Source organism: Anser cygnoides, chromosome 8 (genome assembly GCF_040182565.1).
Source record: "Anser cygnoides isolate HZ-2024a breed goose chromosome 8, Taihu_goose_T2T_genome, whole genome shotgun sequence".
NCBI classification, from domain to species: Eukaryota; Metazoa; Chordata; class Aves; order Anseriformes; family Anatidae; genus Anser; species Anser cygnoides.
Genome location: NC_089880.1, coordinates 17,700,480 through 17,719,167, shown reverse-complemented (window position 1 = coordinate 17,719,167; position 18,688 = coordinate 17,700,480). Strand labels below are relative to the sequence as shown.

The window sequence follows — 18,688 nt, the reverse complement described above, 5'->3', positions numbered from 1 at the left end:
AACTGGGGTCTCTGTGAATTATTAAACCTGATGAATAATTCAATAAAACATTAGCCTAGAGCCTGAAGCAAATTCTGTGCAATGTGACCTACCTGCCAGCTATATGTCAGAGCCAGAGTTGCACAAGATGCTTCCAGGATGTGGCTTCCATAAGATTCAGTGTATACACTATTCAACAACTCTGCCTGTTTCAACAATTATCACTTTCTTTTGTTACATTTGGGCTTGCATTGAAAGATCTTTAAAATGTAAAAGTTAAATGAGGCTCTTATAAAGAAGTGGTTTGGGTGCAGTATATTAAAGGAAAACTTCAAAGGAGCTCAAGATACCTTTCAAGCTAAGGTACAAAAATTTAAACAAGAACAAAAGCTTCTCTTGTATTTTGAAGCATTAATTGTTCCACTTCTGTTGATGTAAAGTGAAAGAAGCTTTTAGCTAAAAGCACATAGTATCTACCAACATGGAATGTTCCAAAGTCTCAAGGAATAATTTTAGCTTTGATATAATGGCATGGGTGAATCCCAAATCATAATGCTTTCTGTAGCATGTGCAATATTTTTTGGTAACTGAATCCATTAGATAAACATTAGTGCTTAAAGAGCCCATAGGAATAAATCAGAGTTTCACCTTTTATATTTGTAACATATTTCACATATATAACTCTGTGAGTGTTGTTTGTCACAAATCTGTGAGTGCTGTTGTGAGTGTTGTTTGATATTTCATAACTTTTTGAGTGAAGTTTTAAATATCATTATAGCCTGTTTTTCAGAGGATAAAGTATATAATATTGCACTGTTTGCTCTTTTGTCCATCTGCCAGTTCCCCTTCTTTAAGGAGGGAGCAAAATTGTAGAAAGGATATAAAGTTTGCCGTAAGTTTCATGAAAACTGGCACCTGGGTAGTAAAGAAAGAGCCAAATTAGTGCTTCCATGGAAGAAAGGTTTCAACTGTGAATTTAGCAGTTCCGTTGACTATTGGCCTCTCAGCTGGCCAGTCTGTGGGTAGTTCAGAGCCAAACACAATACATTAGCATGCCCACTTGTAATTAGTCAAGGATACTGTGGAGGGATTTATGAGACATATGAAGTAATTATAAGTCCCATGTGCAAGCACATCATGGAATACAGTCAGAGAGGAACACTGACTTGTTTTGGTGCAGAGGTATAAGAAATTGGGATACAATGTGCAAAAAACATTACATTTATTGGTGACATGCATGAACAACTCGTTGTGGTATAATTTGAGCACACTTGTAGACTTTCTCAGTAGAAGGAAGTAAAGTTGATATGCCTAATAGTTAATGCATTATCCAGAAAATACATAAAATAATATTTTTAATCTATAGTGCATCTAACTGGTCCATGTAAGGTGACTATGAAAGGAAAAGGAATACCTTTTTCTTGTCAGTGCTGCTTTATATTATAGCAAGACTATTCCTGGTTTAGATGATAGATAGGCAAGCTGAGATACAGAAGGATTAATATATAGGTTTTCTTAAAGGCAGATGCTGGTTACCCAAACTGGAAAAAACTTGTCCCAGTTTTCAGAAACACTAAATACTTCATTTTTTATTAGCTTCAATTCAATTTGTATGGACTAAGAATGCTTGAAAATGAGGTCCAGTGTCCTTTCCTCAAGACTTGTAATTAATGGTATAATTTATACATACACTTACGTTACATGTACTGAAAGTTGCATTTCAGTCCTTCTCTCTCTTCTACATCGTATGGGATGTCAGCTAGTGGAAGTTGTGATAAAATGTGCTTGACAAATCCAGGAGAATCAGTCATAGCTATAAAACAGAAAGTACCATAAATCAATAAATATAAATAGAACTGAATTCCTAGTCTTTCCTCTTTCCAGTGAGACGGCACAAGCCTTCTAGTTCCTAGAACAGAACTGCATGATTTTTGATTTTCAGATTGAGCTGATGATGCTACAGAAATCCATGGTTAGTACGGCAACATCCAAAGTTTGTTGCTGTGCTCAAGATCATTAACTTATGGCATTATCATGAACCCTATTGCCCTGCACATTGTTTATTTTTACAGTGAACAGTGGTAAAAATGCAGGCTTTACTATATATAAATGAGTTATTTCACTGCTCAGCTTTTCCTGCCAGATGTTTGAGTGGCCAGCCAAACCCTCAGAGATATATAAGCTTGATCAACATGTATGCAAAAAATTAATTAAAAAAGTAACCTAATACTGTCTCTTTTGTTCGTTCTTTAACAAAGTGACAGGATATTTTCATTATTTGCTGAGCACTTATGGATAATAACAAATTAAGTGTTGATCAATCAATATAATGATACATTTGACCCAGAAATAATAACAAGAGAAGATACATAGAATTTCTAATAAAATTACAATCCCAACAGAATTTGAATTCATTACTTTTGAAATATAAGGCGGACAGATCCCTTCACTAACATGGATTTGAACTTGCAGACAGTAAATTATCAAAGAGGCCCTTGTTGCTTGCATGCTGCAATACAATTTTATTAAGAATTACAGGGAAAAATTAATAAGCACTCCAGAGCTCAGAGTCCTGAAGTACAGCATGGCTTAGATCATGGCACAAACTTGGGAACGTGCCCTGCTTGGAGTACGTATTCTTTCAATTTAAATATTATTAATGTTGTGGGTAAGGTTAAAAGCTCAGCCCATGTCCCAATGCCAACCTGCCAAAAGCCTCAGAACCTGCCAAATGGTCTGAGTTTGTCAGTGTGCAGTGAGCATGTTCCTTCTCCTGGTGTTCAGTGCTAATGAATGAGTTACTGGAAGAGCACATTCCAGTGCTGTGCTCCTAGCATCTTAATGCAGTGACTTCCTTTCAAGAGACGTTAACAATTGCCACATTTCTCTGTATGTTGAACAACCTAACGCAAAATCATGATGCAACAGAGTCCCAGTAAGCACAAGGATAATCTTCATTTCAGATCAAACTTGGTGCATTGAATTCACTTCCCAGGCATTCACAGTTGTAGCTCAGAGATGAAGCTGTCCTTTTCATCTCCTCCCGGCCTCTCCTCTTTCCAAGCAGAAGTCACAAACCCAGTTCCTAGCATGGGACTTTCAGATTGAGCTGCTAATGTTACAGAAATGCCTGATTATCAGCCATGTTAATGCCAGCATGGCAGGCTAGGTTTATCTTCTGTCACAGAACAGTGTGAAGTAATATATAGGTCCTGGAGCTAAATGTAAATGAGCTCTGTTACATTCTGGAGGGAATCCAGCCCTGTCAGTATACAGCTCCATGCTGGTGTGGCTGTATTGCTTTCTACAGCACAGTGCAGTGTAGATCGTCTATCCGGCCCTCCTAAAAACCATCAGGACAGCAGGATGTTCAGGGAGAGAAACAGAATTATCTACAGGAATATCACAGCAGAAGAAAAAGGGCTAGAAATAACAGAAAACTAAAGACATATCTACACTTCGTTTCAGGAGACTAAACAGCTCAAATTAGGTTTCCTTGTTTTGGTGTCTTTCCTCTCACTCCTTTTGTTCTACTGGGAAACAGATGGTCAACAGAGGATTATCCTCTAATTCCTTTCAAATTCTTAATTTTAAAGTGTCTTCCTGCAATCCTGGCCAAACTCTCGTCTCATGATCAACCAGTTCTCAGGTCCTGATTAAATAAAGTAAATATTCAAAAACTATGAGCCATTGCATATTATTAAGAGTGTCAAAAATGTCAACTGACGCTGCTCTTCAGATCCAAGGCCAGACAGCTGATTTAACTTTGAAGTGGGCCTTCAGAAGCCATATAACAACTGCAGAGATATATATACAACATTCATAAACTTAACATAGGGAACATACAGATTCCTCAAAAACATCAAAAAGAGCCCTTACAGATCTGGTGAATTCAGGTAAATTTGCTGGAGAAACAAATCAAAAGATTGCTCAGAAGGATCACACTTTCAAAGGCGTTTTTCTACTTCTAAGCAAAAGAACACAAACTTGAATACTTCCACCAAGCATAACAGAACAGAACTGAAACACAACTGCAAACAAGCCATTATCTAAACTATGACTGTTTATTCTGCTCAACTGAAACTCAAGGATGTGTATGCAGGATTTAGGATTTTTTTTTTCAATGACAAATCTTGTTTTATTTTCTCCTTCACTGTTCAGAGTTCTTGCAAATGCTCAGGAGTAGAAAATCTGTTGTTTACTCTGCTCTCTTGTTGTGTCCTAGTTCTGTTAAAAAAAAAAAAAGGCAACCATTTCTTTTGGGCTCTGTGAATTATATGCCCAAGTGAGGTGAAGTGAATACAAACATAACTTGACGAATACATGAGTATTACAGATCTGGATGTGGGAGCAGGAGATGGCAAATGTACTACAGAAGAGCAGCTGCCAGAGGTAAGCATACAAAATGTGGCTCCTACACAAAAGAATGAGATTTTCAGAGAATCTGTTGGAAAGCCCGACAAGTACATTTTGTTGCTGCTAAAAGAATTTATTTCTGCTGAAACCTATAACTCCTGGGTTAATAAAGTGAACTTTGATGGGACTAGAGGGAAATATGGGCTTCCCAGGAAAGTTAGGACAAACTTAGATGCATTTCTAGAACACAGATTTATGGAAGTGATTGAGGCTGATAAGATCAAAACCCAAGTTAACACTTTCCTTCGCTTTCCTATCACACGCTAAATAGACCTCTGCCACAGTTGGCCTGCAACCAATAAAACTAATGATGCCTGTATACAATTAATTTCACAGTACCATCAACCTACCACAATTAGTAACCATTCAAGTTGTTTTGCTTTGAATTTTGAGGGGTTTTGCAGGACTTATTATTATGTTAAGGTTAACTGACTCTGGCAATAGCCAATGGCTTGTCAGGATTGACTGCTAAATCACAAGGTTCAAGGAAAAAAAGACATACTGAATCTGAGTTAGTTTGATCAGCTTTGTCCATTTGAGTGAGTACCTTGACAAGAGTCTCCAGAATCAGTAACAATGAAGGATCTTGAAAAGATTGACTCTGCTACTAGTTTTAAAAAATAGGCACCTACCCACTATGCATTCATACTATTAAAATGGTAAAACTGGTGTATTATTCAGTGTGTTCCTTCTTGCTTACTAATGCATCTAAATATCTGCAGAGAAATAGGCATTTGTCATACTCTTGTTAGACGGATAGTTAATGCAGTGAAGAAGTAATATCCATGTTAGAAAAGAACAATCTTTCTCTGTTGGGAGGGGAAGCTTTCTTGATGCGTCTAATAACACATCCTGTTCTGCAGGCACTGAAGGCCAGCTAAATGGCCGTTCTCTTTGCATGTGTACAAAGGAGGCTATTGGAGAAAAAAAAAAAAAAAGACAACTGCATGCTAAGCAGGGATGTGGCAGATATAAATCTGTTTGTATGATAGGCAACATCTGCATTTGGGTCATGTGATGAGCATATTTCCTTTTGTTCCTCAGGGAGGGCAACAGCTCTAAGGAAAAGAGCAGGCCATGCGCTGAATGAATTGCTCTGATGAGACAGATTCAGCCTGTGGGCTTGAGGTCAAGCTAGACAAGACAGCTATAGGGTTAGCATGTTCTCTGTTTCTCACAAATTTAGAGCAGAGGTTAGTTTATGAAATTTAGGCAGGAAGCCAGGTCTCCACTACCTCCGTGTTTGCAACTTGAATGTTGAAATGCCTACCTCTATTTTTTTTTTCTCTCTGATAAGCTCTACAGCTTTCCTGATTTTTTTTTCTCATTTATTTTACAGAGGAAGTGTTCAAGTCCAGACCTATTTTATGCCTTTTCTTTTCCACAATAGGTTACTCCAGGCTTTTTTTCTATCATTTTTATTATTATTATTACTATCTTTTTTCACTTAAGTCAATATTACCTGCTGGTAGATTATTCAGGTATTTTAAAGCTAGACTACAACTACATATGGTAAAAATGGCAAAGAAAATAGCTGCACTATTTATTATATACGCATATGTATGCGTGTGCATATATGTCTGTATCTGTGTGTGTGTGTGTATGAACTGACTGGTGGTAGCAGATCCATTAATTTTTCCAAAATATCCATTGCAAAAGATATTTTTCATCTTCCTAGTTCATTCATTCAATATAAATCAAACATCAGAGACATAATTAGACAACGATCTTTTAAACATGTTTCAAAATTAATTGACTAGGATGCCTGAAAATGAATGCTATTGAATATTATACATTGCTGTATTTCCTGAGGACTTCTTTTCCAAGGCTATTGCCAGAAATTGAAACAACTTGCAAAATTAAAACGGTGTTTTAGATATTACGGAATTACAACATTTTAGATCTAGTGCATCTATACTAAACTCTTTCTTTCAGGATAACTTGCAAAGTCTTTTGAAGGAAATGTCCCCAGTTATCAATTCAATTCTCATTAAGGAAAGAATTCTAGTAGCTTTTCACAATTTTTTTTTGTCAAACCAACGTATATTTTTAGTCTCAGAATTACTCTGTGAAAATGTCACATTTCCAAAATAAAACACTTGAAACTTCTAGAGTCAATTCAAGATTGCCTCTACATAATTCAAAATTTGCTTTTACTTCTTAATTATTTTTATTTTCCAATATGTGTACTACAGTCCTCCATGGATCTATTAATAGTTTTGTATTCTTAGATTTGAGCTGGAACAGGCCATGTAACTTAATTATACATGAGGATTGGCTTTCACAAAGACCTACCTGCTTTACAAGTTTTGCTGGGACAGGCATTAAAAATGATAAACAAGGGAGATATAATCTCTTAAAATTAAATCACCACACCTACTATCTTTCTAACACACTCACTATGAGTAGTGTTGAAAAATGTGCATGCTTCTGTCCTGAAGAAAACTTGCCTGGACCAAAAAACATAACTCAGTTTTCAACAATACCCTAATTAAAAGCTTTCTTCTCTGCTAACAACATGGTTACATAGCAAAATAAAAGAGCCTTCAAATAAAGCAAAGTACACATAACGAGTTCCTAATAGTAACAGGAAAACTCCAAGAAATAATACATTTGACATAATTAGTATATGATTTTCCCAAATTATGTATTTGGAAAAAATATGATTTATGAATATATATTTATAATTTGTTTTTGTGTGCATGACTGATGACATACAAGATACACAGAAAAAAAAAATGAAACTCTTTCTTCCTCTGTGATTCTTCAGTTCTTAATTTCACAAAAATGGAAGAGGAAGATCTGAATTTTGTATGTTGATTAGATTGTTTTCACTCAAAGCATTTTGTAACAAACTTTACTGAAAATTTCAGTGAATCAAGCATATTGTGCCTTAAGTCAACAATACATATAATTCATTTTGTAAACCAGCCTGTATAAATAAATGCCAACTGTAACTATCTGAATTTCAGGTCTGAGTTAAATCTTTTATATTTAGAACTACAATATGCGAGTGACACAGTAGGGTCTTGTTTATTGAGATACACAGTAGAACCTAAGGAACTGATATTACAGTGGAAAGTAATCTAAATTGCTTTCACAGAATTTCTTCTACTTTCAAGTAATAAAAATGTTACACTCTACACTCTAAATAAAATCTTAGTTGCTATCGACAGTTAGTATGAGATTCAGTCAGAACTACCAAGCTGTGAAAATAAGGCCCAACTTCTGTTGTTTTTGTTGATACATTTGGCATCCAATCATGAAAAACAATGTCCATGTCACTAAAATGGCCTCCAGGCATTCAGTATATCTACATCGAGGTTAAACATCTATGTGAAGATGTGACAGCACACCTTATAAAAGATATTATTGAGTAATATAGACTTTCTGTAATAACCAAACAGTAAAGAATATAGCTTTTTAAAGGTCTCCCCATGGCTGATCTCATGACTCAAAGATGAGAGACTGTGCTGCAAGCTAAGTAATAAAATCTGGTGGATACTGTGGGCTAGCTTGTGACAAATCATATCAAAGTATTATTAAAGAAGGAACTTGAGACCCAAGACTATTATTGATTCTTGACAGAATTTCTTATAAATAAATGTTGCAATCTGATCCTGGACTCCCAAGGCCCTGGTAGAATTCTGACTATTATAGGGCAGGTTGCAAAACAGTAACATTATATTAGTGAAAGTTGAAAGAAGCATATTCAGTGTCAAACAGGTAGCATGGTCTAAAAAGACCAGTAAGAAACTGTTTTTCACAGGCTTCCTGCACCTACAGCTTCAGATTACTGTTTAAAATGGCAAAACAATTTCTGAGCTTATAACAGGGCTGTGAACGTGTTAGTGGAATGAATCTGTGACCCTTTAGAGCACTAAGGACACACCTCCATTAGTGTCCATATTCCTGCACTGAAGAGGCTGATACAGTCAACTGAAATGACAGGGTGATAAATATAAAACCACTATCATCAATAAGACTGGAATGTAAAAGCACTTAGTTTCAGTCTAAGTAACTCACAGAAAGTTTGGTTTCAAGAACCAATGTATCATCCATCACTACTCTACCTTCTGTTGACAAAGTAATTGTAAGATATCTAGAATGGAGGTTCAATATGAACTGACATTTTTGAAAGGAGGAATTGTGTGCTGCACTTACTCATTAAATGTATTTTCCTCCACTAAAGATGTTTCCTTTTTTAGTTTATGTATGAATAACTTTAGTTAAAGTTCCCTTGACACACTGACTTTGCTTTGAATAGCACCTATGTTCATTAACATAAAACCTGAAAGAAAATAATTTTAATGCAGCTTTTTTAACACTTCAAAAGCCTTTAACAAATTGATCGAGCACAATTATGTATTCTAAGGGGAATTGTAAAGAGATCACACAAGGTTGAAAAGTTCTGTTCGATAAAAAAAAAATAAAAAATCCTAGGTAAAAACCAGCACTCTGTGTGGAACTTTGATGCACAGTGGAAGAAAGTAATAAAATTATATAAAAACCCCTGATGTCTCCCTGTTTCAATACAGACACACCATTATTGTCTGTATTATTCAGAGCATACAAAATACCATGTTAGTATAACAACATAAAAAGAAAGCGTAAAGGTCAAGATAGTCAGAAACTAAAGAGAAGCTAAATTACCAGTCCACTTAGTACTGAGACTAGTGAGTCAAGGCAAACCCGAACAATTACTTAGTGAGATCACACCAATTTATAAATATGGCTGGCTGTCTTTGGGAGGGAATAGATCTCATAATCATGGCATTCTTTTCTTAGCTAAAGATGTAATATTCCTGGTATTATTTTAAAAGATTGTATAACAGCACTCCTTCAAAAACCTTATAAACTGAAACAACAACCCACTGCAGCTGAGTGGTTCAGCTGATATGGAATGAGCCATTACCAAAGAGAAAACAGTTTGCAGAAAACAGGTGCTTTTCCCCCTATATTTATGGGCATAAGTTTCTATCTGATTATTTTAAAAGAACATTTTAGATGGTGCTTTTCTCATTATAGATTACTAAAATTCAGCCACATCATTAGCTAAATTCAACATGAAGGAGAATAAAACCATCAACACGTGGATACTGAAGACACAAGCAACCACAGATTTTCTTTGTTTGCACAAAGTATGTTTCCTGAATGGCAGAAATGCTCTTTGGGAAGATGCTACAGGAAGACTTCCATTTGCATATCCTTTCTCTATACCAGAGCAGACATAAAACTGCCCAGACTCAGAACTGGCTGGACAGGAAAACAAACGGCAAGAAGAAAGAACAACAACATCAAAAAGGCTGCAGCTAGAATGTGGCAGCTACAAGTTGCATGAGTCGAACACCCATTCCCTCTACTGAGCCTCTTCATGCTACTGGGAAGACTTTTCAGAAGATCTAGCATGCAAGTATTGAGGGATTTGTAGTGGAATGAGATAGAGAGCTGGCTTTTTGATGGGGAACTGGGAATGTCCTTACTGTCATCTTAGAGGATCACAGCTGAGTTCAACAAACTGCACTGAGGGCATCTGCGATGGGTAACAGGCCTGAAAGCACGGTAGCAGGAACGGGATGAAAAGCAGGCAGCGCTGCTGGGAATTAGCACATCCTGCCCACACCACCAGCAGCCAGCTCTTGGCTGTCTGCTGGCCACCAAGCAGCAGGCAGCACTCCCTGCAGGAGGTGACGGAGAAGACCCGGGCAGTCGGCATTTGCCCAGTGACCATTATCCTGCTGGCTGTGGAATGACATCAAGCAGTTACTAGGAAATTTCCTGTAAGGAAGAGACCTTCATTGGTGGATATGTTGTTGCTAATATTACTTTTTGGCCAAATTCTTCATTCTCCCCCAGATTTTCCAGGTTGTTCACACAGAATGAGTGTTCCTAAATAGGAAGATGTCAGCTTACCTTCAGACAATATTTACGGAGCCCCAGCTTTCAGTGTTAGGCTTGACCTAATGTCTTAGTTTTAAGAGAGCTGCTTTGACCTGCTCATTCTTTGTATCTGGTGACAACACTGGGCACAGGGGATACATGACTGATGGTCTGCAACAAAATTGCTATTACTTGGTGTGAGATCACTATCATCATTTGAACAAGATTTGCATTTTGCCGCAGATAAGGGGGAGTCTGGGAGTAGGCAGGTGATGGTGTCAACAGCAGGAGTGTGGGAACAAGACCAAGCACACGGAGGACGATCTTTATAGCAATCTCCTCAAGGCTGAAGAAGTAGGAACGTGGAACTTGCAATCCCACAGCTGAAGCATTTGTCTGCCCCCCTTCCTGAAAACCATCTTTAGAAAGGACAGACAACGGAGACATTTCCAGACCTTTTCAGATGTCTCCTCCCCTTTCTAGACTATCAGAGTCTAGTGAGATAGGACTACAGGCTGAATGAAGAAATGCTGCTAAATTTATTGTTTCAGCATCTCAGAGCTGTTGACTCAACACTAAAAATGCCTTTATGATATTTTATTTAGAAAAAAAAATCAAGATTTTATTTATATATTATACACGGTTAATATAAAATCAGTAGAAGTATTGAATACCTCAAAAAATTAAAGGTCTATGAGGTGTTATTGACTAAATAGGCAATAAAACGTGAAAAACAAAACAAAACAAAATACAATGACTGGCAGCAACAAACCAATAGCACTGTGGGTCAAATTCTTTTATGCATATGTACAGTACATAAACTCATGCTCTCGCATAGTATGCACGGGGGGACTGGAGCAATAAAATAGCATTCAGTAAAATGAGGATAAAATCTGGCAATGGATGATTGCAATTAATAAAGACACGTTCCCCCTAAGTATGGACTGAGCACACATTTTATCTATCCCTCAAATCATGCTACAAGATGGAGGTTTATTCTGTTAGGTTGCAACGTGTTTTTCTGGATAGGCTGGAAGAGAAGTTTATTTGTTTGAAACTCAATGATCTTTGTTGAAGCGTCATTAAAACAAAACCCAAACCAAACCAAACCCACGCTAGTGCCAAGCAATCTTCCGAGATGAGAAAATGAATATGATTGAAGTTGAGATTTGAAAAAACAAATCTGTGTGTCGATAAATATAGTGATCAGGTTGAGCGAGAGGTGTCAGACAGAAAAACCTGCTGCAACGTTTGTTGCTGCCAGCACATAGAAAATAAAGCCTAGGAGAGCTTGTTGAAAAATTCTTAGGGAAATTTGTAGGGTACTATAGATTGATGTGATTGTTGTCCTCAAGGGCTTATCATCTGGATGGACAATGAACAACAACACAAACATCATACAGGGAACATACCTGTGGCTAGATACTCTTTTTGTATCTCCAGTGATACAAGATCAGAAATACTGCATTCTTCTCTACCATGTATTACCCTTTCAGGATATTGGTTTTGTCATTGATGAAGCCATTTCAGGAGGTTCCTGACCCTTACCTAACATACTCCTTCTGCCTTTTCTGCTTTTTTCTGCTCCTATATCAACTTCCACACTGTCTCATTTGACTGACAGTTGTTTAGAAGGGAAGGGAATGACCTATGAAAAAGATAGCAAAACAATTTGGGTTAAAAACTTCTCTCCCTCAGTGCTCTTTTCACCCAGTGCTTACATCTCTCATTACAGAGAGAGATACAGGCATGGCCAAAATGGCAATAAAGAAGCATGGCCACAGGCTGCAGGGGAACTTTGTGTGCAAACCTCACTCCTGAAGAAAACAATCTGCAGTTACATTCTCATCTTGTTGCATATAGACCTTGGTATTGAATTAGGAAGCATCATCAGACTTTTAATCACTGTTTACTTTAATTAAGCAGAAGGTACTAATATATTCTGATACTAAATGCCAGTCTAAACAAGGCAATGCCAAGTAATGGCATTCAGGCTACCTCTGGGAAAGTTAGCAACGGTATTAAAAGAGCCTAGCTGCATTTGTTATGCTTTCCCCATTCTTGTGGAAATGGCTGCAGAAATGGCATAGAGACAGCTGAGTTTATAGTGAACTTCTTCTCTCATTAAGGCTAATAACAACAACTAAAAAGTCAAAATATAGATGAGCAACTGTCATGTTGCCATCTTAAGGTGGTAAAAGTTAGCAGATTATGAAGTGTGCAGAAATATGATTTCATGACATTCATTAGGAGATGAAATACAGGAATAGTCTCAGCAAAAAACGGGAAGAGAAAAGGACTTACAAGTGGACGTGTTGTCAGGAAGTGAGGAGGAAGAGTTGGATATCAAATTTATAGGTCCTTTGAGTTCCCGAATGAAGAATTTGGAGAAGGTAAAATGTCACCTTCATCAGTCTCGGCTGACTTGCAGTTCTATTACCAGATGGGACCATTATCATCTGATTGAATTATAATCACGTCAAACATCTACTTGGATCCAGGAATGAGCTTTCAGAAAAACCCTGAGTCAAGGCAGAGCTTTCCTTCCTTTGAGATCCATAGAACATATGATCTGGAAATGGATTTAAATGTCTGTCTTTGACTCTTTGAAACACACTTTCACGAATATTTGTTACTCTTGGTAACCCCTCTATGCCTTATCTCTATTTTCCTTTTCTTTGTTTCTTTCTAATAGATAAGGTAGTTATCTAAATTTAAAATATGACTTTGATTCACCTTCAATTATAAGAAAAGGGGGATGGGGATGGGAGAGGATTCCTTAGACTGACCTGAAAACAAAACAAAACAAAAATTCTCAGCAAACCAAAAAGACAAAGGTTTGCTTTAGACCACATGCAAATTTTATATAGCATTCAAACACTAAAGGAGTATTTTGTTTTGTCTCATGCAAGCAATTTTCTTAAAATAGAAAGTTATTTCAAATAACTTCAAATGAAATTGTATTTTGAAAATTTTGAAACATTCTGTTCTGAAAATATTTAAAAGGCAATAAAATATTCTGACTTTAAAAACTGAGGAGTTCTTGACAAGCTACTTTATAAAATAAAATTAAATTAAATTAAATTTTAAAAAAAAAAACAACACAGTGTAAGTCTGTATAATTTGCTGTTATCATTAAATGCTAACTTTCCAATGGTGAATAAAAAGGTTGGAGGAGGAAATGCTGAAGTATACTTTCTGGGCTCATTCATTCATTTCTTCTTTGCAATATTTCAGGAGCTGAGGAGGCAGTCAAAGAAATTGCATTTATTCCAAGAAAAAATATTGAAACGATTCTCGTGGTAATTCCCAGCTGGACATAAGTCATTATTGCTGCTGGCATGCCTTTCTGTTTGAAGGAGCAGAAGTAAGATTCCTGACTTAGAAAGGGATCAGACCACCCAATGAGGAATAGTTCAGCTTTGATTTTTAAGTTTTAGCAGAATCAGGAGACACTAACAGAATAGCTCAAAAACTGGCATTGATCTTCATAACCTTTACATCCATTGCTACCAGAATTTGTGCAGTTTGGTCTGCAGCATCCAGAAGCTGTGACTTTCTCACTGTCACACATATATGCACTACAGTTGGATAGATATTCCGTTTTTTTTCCTTTTGTTAAGAATTAACAAGCTTGTTTTTGCAAGCCTTGCATGATTCTTGCATGCTTTTCCTAGGAAGGATGCCTGGAGCTGATCGTGAACTACCCAGCAAAGTGGCCCACCTCTGCTTCCAGATGTATTTGGTATCCACACCGCTGTAGAAATTGTATCACATTATTGCAGAAAGGCCTGATGTAGCTTGCTCTCTGAAAAGCACCTCCTTCACATCTCACAGTTTTCAGATAATCTGAAATCTATTATAATTTATTTTTAATACAAGTATTTCTATATTTTCAAGCTGTATGCACTTATATCTTCAGTGTATAAATCACAGACAGTGTAGAAAACTGAGTGTATTCTCATTAATGGAAAGCTCAGCTACAAATAAGTTATCCCAGGGAAAACACTTTTATCTTCTAATGCCATATAATCACAAAGAATAAGTAAATAACTCTCTTCAGATGTGTTTTCCAAGATGGGATTTATAAATGGGTGCCTAACTCCCTTAGACATCACAGTCTACAACAGCAGACACAGGCTTACAAGCGTGGGTTTCATTTACAGATAAAAGCAGAAGAGGCTGGATGTAGTTTTCATTTCCAGAAGAGCTTTGTTGTGGTTACTCCACTGACTAGGAACTGTGATTCCCTGAAACATTCAGCCCTTGAGAAAGAGAAGCAGGAGACAAATCATGTGAAGTGTGGTAGGGAATAGCAAAAGATTGAACGCTTCTTCGAGCTTGAACATGTTTTACTAAATTTTCATCTCTGTTTGGCCAGGTGGTAGTTGAAACACATTAAATGAAAAGCTATGTGGGAGTGTAATACTGTGTTGCAGTTGCACTTTGTGCATACACTTCTTATCTTTTTTAGGAACTTATTCCAGATGTTGCAGTAGAGGAAAATAAAACAATTATCTTGGTCATGTTTTAAGATAAGCCCCCAGTAGGTCTGGAAAATGTTTTAATCTGGCCTTCCAGCTCCTTCAGCAAATTCCCTCTAATGTTACTTTTCTAAAACTGTTTATGCCCCATTTTATTTTCTCTGCTATTTGATGTGCGTAGGAAATTCAAAAAACATGATAAAAAAATGGAATATAAAAAAAGGAATAAAACCATTGATATTTAGTGGCAAATACTATTTAGTGTTTTACTCTAGTAAAATGTAGCAGTAGACCACTGTAAGCCTAGTACATAATTAAGGAAAAGTTCTTATGATTTTAATTTACCACTGTCTCCTGATACGTAGATTACTAATTTTAGTTTTGGATAAGTAATATTTACTTTAGATCATGACACTGGAAGAAGATAATTTCAGCATCATCAATACAACATTAGTATTTATCAGCCAATAGGTAACCACTCTGCTTGGTCAGTTAGGGATAGAGAGAAACACTACATTTCATTAAAAGTAAAGGGGAATTACATCAGCAGTTTTCATTTTCCTGTGGGAAGTGACAGAATGCACAGAGAGTGGGTGAATCTGAAAGGACCGGTATTGAGTCTTCAGGACAATACATATTATCTGCTCCTTACAGGGAGATCCTGGAAAAAAAAACTTGTTCTTTAATGAAATGCAATGCAGCACAGCGCTGGGCAGGAAGGGCTGGAAGGGCAAGGCTGGGCAGGGCACGGCAGGGAAGGGCAGGGCAGGGAAGAATAAGGAAAGCAGAGTGAAAATGTGTTGTATTATCTGTAGAATTCCTCACTCATAGGTTTTACTGGCAATTCTCAGACCTCCAAGTCCCTTCGTGGATCCCTTAAGGATTGCGTGATTCTCTCCCTTACGCTGCTTGCCACCACCAACCTGCCCTTTCAGCAATGCTCTGCACACACAGCACAGGCACTCTGTGCCCAATTTCTCCCTTTCCTTTTCTTGATTTGCTTTATTCAGCTGGACTGATAAACAGCATTTCCAGTGTTAAACAGCTGCTATGAGCTCAGTATTGCCCCATGATATATGATACCACAAATCTTGCTGAATTGTCCTTCTTTTCTCCAGTCTAGGCCCTTTTCAGACGTTTTTTTCTAGCCATCCTGATTTCATTACAGTAAATGTCATATCTCCTTTAGCTTACAAATTCCCAGTCACAGAACTCAGGCAGCCACTTTAATGTAATGTTAAATTTTTAAAAATACTTTCATGTTATACATCCATTCACTTCTTAAGAGTAATTTCAAAATACTGTTATGTCCCAACCAATTTTATTAATATTTCTCCCCTCTTTCTTACAATCAAAATTAACATCTGTACAAAGAATACACCTTCTCTTTAAAGAATTACTTTTCATCTTGAATCACACTTAGAATATGCCTTCTAACTCTACCCAGTGTAAATAATGTGTAAAATAATCAAAGCATCATCACAGCCTGACAGCAGAAGCCTTTTGATGAATAGGGTTTTATGTAGGATTATCATATGACATTTCCAAACTACATTATATTTGAGTCATATACTATTGCATTAAATTCTTCTAACATGCTGGATTTGTACATTTAGCAAGTTATCAGTGTTCTCCTTTGTGGTCAGATTTGAACAGCAATTGCAATCAAAAGCACCAGAAGTACAAAAGGAAAGCAGAGCAGAGGAAAGATACTCTACTAATGAAGAGTCATATTTTGTTCCTGTTATGTTATTTATTTCTCTGTTCAGCCCTGACAATGTTATTGGGTTTGTTAAAAGCACCAGATACCAATACAATTCCTAAATACATTATACGCTGAAAAACAAGCATTATAAATATACAATAGTTATAAATATAAACTACCTTGGTTGGAAGAAACACCTTCTCTCCCCAACCCCACCGTTAACACACAGCATTCGTGGTACTCAAATTCCCCTTACCCTACAGTTTCTCTACAGGTTTGATAGTGACCTGTAAATGTGCTGGCTTCCCCAAAATCTGACAAGTACTGTGCATGGTGCCTTGAGAGTGTGTGTACTGCGGCATACTCAGTTGGGTGATAGCCATGCTTTCACTCCAAGTGCAACCCCGTACCTTGAAAAGTGCGTACTTCAGCAGAAAGTGGCTGCCGTGACAGGACAAACGTGAGGAGTCATCTAGTCGCTGGCATACAGAAAAAGTTCAGATCCTCAGTTTTGAACAAGGATGAAGCTGAGCCATCATGACAGAAAGTAGTACTACGAGATCTAGGATAGGTTAGGGAGAAAGGATCAGTGTTCTTACCTGCTAAGTGATTATCCCAGCTTTATGTATGACGCAAGATACCAGCCAGCAAGCACAGTAAGCCAGTTGCAAAAATAAAAAGGCCCATTTCTAACAGTCTCCATAAAATAAAGCAAAACACCCTCAAACCCTCACACACCCTCAAAGGAGTGTTTTAATACACCTTGCATTAAAATTAAGGCAAGACAGCAAGGTAGTAAGGCAAGAATAGTCCAAGAGTAACATAACAAAATGAGAAATAAAAAAGCCGAGAGAAGGAAAAGAGGCTGAAGGATGGAAGAAAATGCAAAAACTGGTGGACGTAATAAATCCAAATTATAAAGAAGACAGGGGAGGAGAGAAAAGAGATGGTTCTAGAATCATTGTAGAAGAAGCAAACCAAAATTAAATCCTGTCTTATCAAGTCCATATCCTTTTCTGGATTCAGCTGTACCATCCTGTTGGGCCGTATTTTACCCTAGCTCACAAAAAATACATTTTTCATCACTGGACCAGGTTGCACCAAATGGCATTTTTTTAACAATGATATTTCCCAGAGGAAGAAACCATCCCCGGACTTTACCTCCTTTGCAGAAGTTACTGGGTTTAAACACTAGAGTGGAGGAGAAGAAGGAATAACAGAGAAGAGGTTAGCAAGAGCGAGAGGAGTGGCACCAAAGCCCACGTGGCAATAGAGACTAAAGCAGGGCTCAGCAGTGCTTCCAAAGCCAATGGCTGGTCCTTGCCCCAAAGGCAGCAAATTCCACTGCTGGGGCCCAACCCACACTTTTAATCATGACGGAGAGGTGCGGCAATATAATGCTTCTCAGACAATAAAATTCCCATGCAAATGACCCTCTCAACATTTTAGAATAGTTCAGGATCCTACCCTCTACTATAATTAAAGAATTCATTGCTCTTTCACCCAAAATGTTATAGATTCTTAAAGAAACAGATTGGGTCTCCTCTACTCTGAACTGTCTATTTTCTACATACAGAAGAAGGATATTTAAAAATATAAAATAAAATAAAATAGAATAAAATAGAATAAAATAAAATAAAATAAAATAAAATAAAATAAAATAAAATAAAATAAAATAAAATAAACCAATAATTCTAATATGGAACTATTCCCCTTTACCCTTTCCCTATCAGACTGAGGACTAAATAGTCTCTAGAGGTCCCTTCCAACCTCTTCCTTTCTGCAAGCAGACTCAGAGGATCACGACCACTGATGTAGCCTAATTGCTTATCACAGTCTAAGATCTAATGAAAATATCTGTGTTGTAAAATAATATGGTTCAATCGAGATCAGAAAGAAACACATTGCTTAAGAACTTAAAACACTTTAACTGCTAAAATAACTGTATATTCTAAATTATATCCACCACATCCCGTTCTAACTGATAATTTACTAAGTGCTAAATTCCATCTGAATTAATCCAGAATACTGACGTTCATTTTTCAACATTCTGTTCCAGCAATGATTTTCTGTACTACATATCTTGGCAATAAATATAACCCATATCACATTATACATTGAAAACATAGCAAACAGCAAGCCTACCTCCCTAATAAAAGTGAGCTGATGCAAGTATTTCTTGTTCGAATGAGCATAATCATGTCTCAGTTTGGAATACTTTAGT

At 37.0% G+C, this 18,688-nt stretch overlaps 1 long non-coding RNA gene across 3 annotated transcripts in view; it reads right to left on the bottom strand.

The window, feature by feature from the left end:
• Nucleotides 1–18,688, bottom strand: part of LOC106034043 (uncharacterized) — a 504,730-nt gene that overhangs the window by 280,471 nt on the left and 205,571 nt on the right. For all 3 annotated transcript variants that reach the window (XR_010833079.1, XR_010833077.1, XR_010833078.1), the window contains one exon: nt 1,676–1,792. This is a non-coding gene — a long non-coding RNA (uncharacterized lncRNA). The remainder of the gene's footprint in view (nt 1–1,675; nt 1,793–18,688) is intronic.